The sequence below is a fragment of the Caretta caretta genome, chromosome 2 (assembly GCF_965140235.1).
Source record: "Caretta caretta isolate rCarCar2 chromosome 2, rCarCar1.hap1, whole genome shotgun sequence".
Taxonomy (NCBI): Eukaryota; Metazoa; Chordata; order Testudines; family Cheloniidae; genus Caretta; species Caretta caretta.
The window spans coordinates 174,359,603-174,365,169 of record NC_134207.1 but is presented as its reverse complement, the minus strand read 5'-3'; the positions used below and the strand labels follow the sequence as shown (position 1 = coordinate 174,365,169).

Below are 5,567 nucleotides of genomic sequence, written 5' to 3'. Positions count from 1 at the left end.
CTAAATTTGTCTAGCTTCAATTTCCAGCCATTGGATCATGTTATACCTTTCTCTGCTACACTGAAGAGGCCATTATTAAATATTTGTTCCTCCTGTAGGTGCTTATAGATTGTAATGAAGTGTAATCTCTTTGTTAAAATAAATAGATTGAGCTCCTTGAGTCTATTTCGAGAAGGCATGTTTTCTAATCCTTTAATCATTCTCATGGCTCTTCTCTGAATCCCTCCCCAGATTATCGACACCAGAACTGGTCACAGTATTCCAGCAGTGGTCACACCTGGGCCAAATACAGAGGTAAAATAATCTCTCAATACCTGCTCAAGATTCCCCTAATTATGCATCCAAGAATCACATTAGCCCTTGTCGCCACAGCTTTGCACTGGAAGCTCACGTTCATCTGATTATGCACCATGACCCCCAAATATTTTTCAGAATCACTGCTTCCCTGGATAGAGTCCTCCATCCTGTAAGTACATTCTTTGTTCCTAGATGTATACATTTACATTTTGCAATGTTAAAATGCATATAATTGTTTGCTTGTGCCCATCTCCTGAAAAATCTGACTCAATAAGTTTTCCCAGATAACTATTTTTTAAACTATACTTTGTTAACACTGAAAGTGTGTTCCACAAGAGTCCAGTGATCACTCAAAAGAAATGCTAACATTTCTTTACAAAATTCAACAAACTGGAAATGAACAATTATGGAGTTCAGTTTACCAGTATTATATGATCCTTTTTCATTTATTTTCACCCTCTCTGACTTACAATGCCTCCCCAATTTTAATACTATCCTTTGATTTATTCTGGAATACATATGTGCTGCTTGATATGTACTATTGACTTTATATATTCATTACTAAGTGTGTAGTATAGATTTCAAAAGAAATACAGTGTGTTGGAGTCCTGGTCCATGACAAAGGCTCCTAAGTACTATAGTAATAGAAATAGTAAATAATAAAAAGGGTCTGTTAGGTCAATCTAAATTCTCACAGTGTGATGTGATGATGGAGTAGAATACTTTTATGAATAGAATTGGAATGACTGATCTGTTCTGTATGATGAAACACATTGCATGTAAGCATGTTAACACTGTAAGTGGGAACTTTTAGCTGTTGTGTACCTAAAGTGTCATATTTTGGGAGTGAATGATATATAGTATATATCAGTGTTATATAGGAAATTATAATCTCCTACTCAGATGTTATTTTGCTATTTACATAAAACTTGCAAATTTTTTAAGTTCATTTAATTTATTAAAAAAAATCTATATTTTTTAAAGGTAAGTAATATTTTACATATTAGCAGGATTCCACAGAAACATACTTTTAACCGTAACTCTCTTAACCAAATGCTTTGTTTGGGAATTTCCCTGCTGGTTTTTTTTGTTTTGTTTTGTTTTTAAACAAAGCATCAAAAGTTGAAATTTGAGTGGTGGAGAAAGTCCACAGGAAGGAAGCTATGCTCTGTTTCTTCTCCTGCAAGACTATAAGAGGGGACTGATTAGGTGGACACAGGTAGTAAGGGCATGAATTTATCCACTGAATATTTTAATAATTTAGTAATGTATTTAGAAGTTTAAAGATGGATAAGTGACTAGCTTTCTCTGTCATTCTCTATGCTTCCCTTAATCTCCTGTACCTCCCCTCTTCACCTTCTCTACTCCATTATATCACTCCTTTCAGAAATTGAGGACTTGTCTACACTTACTGGGGGATCAACGAGCAGTGATCAATGCATCGGCAGTTGATTTAGATGGTCTAGTGAAGACCCACTAAATCGACCACCGATTGCTCTCCCTTTGACTCCTGTACTGCACCGGATCTAGAAGAGTAGGGGGAGTCGACAGGAGAGTGTCTCCTGTCAACATCACATAGTGTGGAGCTCACAGTGAGTAGATCTAAGCTACATCAATTTGAGTTACACTATTCATGTAACTCAAATTGCATAGCTTAGATCAAATCTCCCTTGTAGTGTAGACAAGTCCTGAGCTCCCTACCCCCACTTCCTGTCCCCAAGAAGAGGAACAAACAAACATTTGGTGTTGATAGGCCAAGCCATTTTCTGAACTATGAGGAGGATTAAATACATAATGCATAATAAGTGAACAAGAGGAGGATTAAAAACAAAATAAGCCCCACCCCTCAAAAAACGCTTTACAACTACTTTTCTGGTGCCTTCAAAACTTTTCCCCAAAAGTCTATTCTTAGATGAGATATGGCATGTGAAATCTCAGGAGAATTTAATTATTTTTGGGAGGATGTTAGGGAGAATTGTTTTGAAAAAATATGTGGCAACCACTGCATCATAACACTTTTATGTATAGGTTATCTCCGCTAGATTATGGGAAGACACCCTTAGCGTTGGGTCAGGTTTTACTTTTCATCTTCCCATGTCATGGAAAGTAGTATGATGCTCATCTAAACAGCTGCAGAAAAGACGCCCTCACTTTTTGCACACCTCCCATGTATAAACAATTTATTTTACAATTCTACCCCTGTCATAAATATAAAGGGAAGGGTAAACACCTTTAAAATCCCTCCTGGCCAGAGGAAAAACCCTTTCACCTGTAAAGGGTTAAGAAGCTAGGATAACCTCGCTGGCACCTGACCAAAACGACCAATGAGGAGACAAGATACTTTCAAAGCTGGAGGGGGTGGGGAGAAACAAAGGTTCTCTCTATCTGTGTGATGCTTTTGCTGGAAACAGTACAGGAATGGAGTCTTAGAACTTAGTAAGTAATCTAGCTAGATATGCATTAGATTCTGTTTTGTTTAAATGGCTGATAAAATAGCTGTGCTGAATGGAATGTAGATTCCTGTTTCTGTGTCTTTTTGTAACTTAAGGTTTTGCCTAGAGGGATTCTCTATGTTTTGAATCTGATTACCCTGTAAGGTATTTACCATCCTGATTTTACAGAGGTGATTCTTTTACTTTTTCTTCTATTAAAATTCTTCTTCTAAGAACCTGATTGCTTTTTCATTGTTCTTAAGATCCAAGGGTCATCCCCATGCTGTTGGGGGAAGACTTGGCCAATCATGTGAAGCTAGCCAAGAGGGTGGGAATGGTCAACTGCAGCCAGGCTAAGCAAACCGTCCTGTCTAGCTCTGTTCTGGAAACTTCTACCAGGACCCAGACCCCAGGCCAATGTCTGCAACAGCAGTAGTGGATCCAGTCCCAGAGACCCAGACAGAGCCAGTCCCAGAACCAGAACCAGTGGAACAACAAGCACCCGACCCATTGCCAGCACTAAATCCAGTACTTGCAACCCCAACACCAGAGGGCCCCAGCAAACCTGAACCAACAGCAGCCAATAACCCTACACCAGAGGCTCAGCCAGAGCCTGAACCCCAACATAGTGCACCAGCGGAGAGCGGTTCACAGTCAACGGAAACAGCCCCATCCCCTACATCGCTTCCAGAGGGAACAAGCCTAGATCCACAATCCAATGAGGAACTGATGTCTCCAGCATCAAGGGAACAGTTCCAGACTGAACAGAAAGCAGATGAAAGCCTCCAGAGAGCTTTGACGGCGGCCCGGAGCAACCCCCCGCCTTTCAGCTCTTCTAGTCGATCCAGGTTTGTTGTAGAAAGAGGACTTTTATACAAGGAAACTCTTTCTGGTGGACACCAGGAAGACTGGCATCATCAGAGACAGTTGGTAGTTCCAACTAAGTACTGGGTAAATCTCTTGAACTTAGCCCATGATCATCCTAGTGGCCATACTGGGGTGAACAGGACCAAAGACCATTTGGGGAGGTCATTCCACTGGGAGGGAATGGACAAGGATGTCTCTACCTATGTCCGGTCTTGTGAGGTGTGCCAAAGAGTGGGAAAATCCCAAGACCAGGTCAAAGCCCCTCTCCAGCCACTCCCCATCATTGAAGTTCCATTTCCTGGGCAGAACACCTGGAACATCTACAAAAGTCTTTGAGCGCATAAGGGAGGCAGGACTGTTAAGGCTAAGAAGTGTCACATAGGCCTAAACCGAGTGACTTGGACACCAGGTGGGTCATGGAACTATCAACCCCCTACAGGCCAAAGTGGATGCTATCCAAAAGTGGCCTCTCCCAAAGTCAAAGAAACAGGTCCAATCCTTCTTTGGCTTGGCTGGATATTACAGGCGATTTGTACTGCGATACAGCCAAATCACCGCCCCACTGACAGACCTAACCAAAAAGAAACAGCCAAATGCCATTCAGTGGACTGAAGAGTGTCAGAAGGCCTTTTACCAGCTTAAAGCGACACTCATGTCTGACCCTGTACTAAGGGCCCCAGACTTTGACAAACCGTTCCTAGTAACCACAGATGCGCCGAGCATGGTGTGGGAGCAGTTTTAATGCAGGAAGGACCGGATCAAGAATTCCACCCTGTCGTGTTTCTCAGCAAGAAGCTGTCTGAGAGGGAAAGCAACTGGTCAGTCAGTGAAAAAGAATGTTACACAATTGTCTACGCTCTGGAAAAGCTATGCCCATATGTTTGGGGACGGCGTTTCCACCTGCAAACCGACCATGCTGCTCTACAGTGGCTTCATATCATCACGGGAAATAATAAAAAACTGATTTGGTGGAGTTTAGCTCTCCAAGATTTTGATTTCGACATCCAACACATCTCAGGAGCTTCTAACAAAGTGGCTGATGCACTCTCCCATGAAAGTTTCCCAGAATCAACTGGTTAAAATCGTCCTTAAGATGTGGAAAATATTGTTAGTCTTTATATGCTTGGTAGTATATTTAGAGGAGCATATGTCTTATTAACTCTGTTTTGTCCTAGAGCTCCAGGAAGAAATCACAGCCAGCGTTTCACCCTATCTGTGATTTGGGGCGGGGGGCGTGTCATAAATATAAAGGGAAGGGTAAACATCTTTGAAATCCCTCCTGGGCAGAGGAAAAACCCTTTCACCTGTAAAGGGTTAAGAAGCTAGGATAACCTCGCTGGCACCTGACCAAAATGACCAATGAGGAGACAAGATACTTTCAAAAGCTGGAGCGGGGGAGAAACAAAGGTTCTCTCTGTATGTGTGATGGTTTTGCCGGGAACAGAACAGGAATGGAGTCTTAGAACTTAGTAAGTAATCTAGCAAGATATGCGTTAGATTCTGATTTGTTTAAATGGCTGATAAAATAAGCTGTGCTGAATGGAATGTAGATTCCTGTTTTTGTGTCTTTTTGTAACTTAAGGTTTTGCCTGGAGGGATTCTCTATGTTTTGAATCTGATTATCCTGTAAGGTATTTACCATCCTGATTTTACAGAGGTGATTCTTTTACTTTTTTCTTCAATTAAAATTCTTCTTTTAAGAACCTGATTGCTTTTTCATTGTTCTTCAGATCCAAGGGTTTGGGTCTGTGTTCACCTATGCAAATTGGTAAGGATTTTTATCAAGCCTTCCCCAGGAAAGGGGGTGTAGGGTTTGGGGAGGATTTTGGGGGGAAAGACATTTCCCAGCGGGCTCTTTCCCGGTTATATATCTGTTAGACGCTTGGTGGTGGCAGCAATAAAGTCCAAGGGAAAAAGGAAAATGGTTTGTACCTTGGGGAAGTTTTAACCTAAGCTAGTAAAAATAAGCTT

General features: G+C 41.4%; 1 long non-coding RNA gene across 1 annotated transcript; it reads left to right on the top strand.

Moving 5' to 3' along the window:
- Positions 1 to 231: 231 nt before the first annotated feature.
- LOC125630937 (uncharacterized) lies at positions 232 to 5,297 on the top strand. Its single transcript, XR_012666775.1, has 3 exons — positions 232 to 294; positions 373 to 466; positions 2,993 to 5,297. It is a non-coding gene; the product is annotated as an uncharacterized LOC125630937 (long non-coding RNA).
- Positions 5,298 to 5,567: the final 270 nt, after the last annotated feature.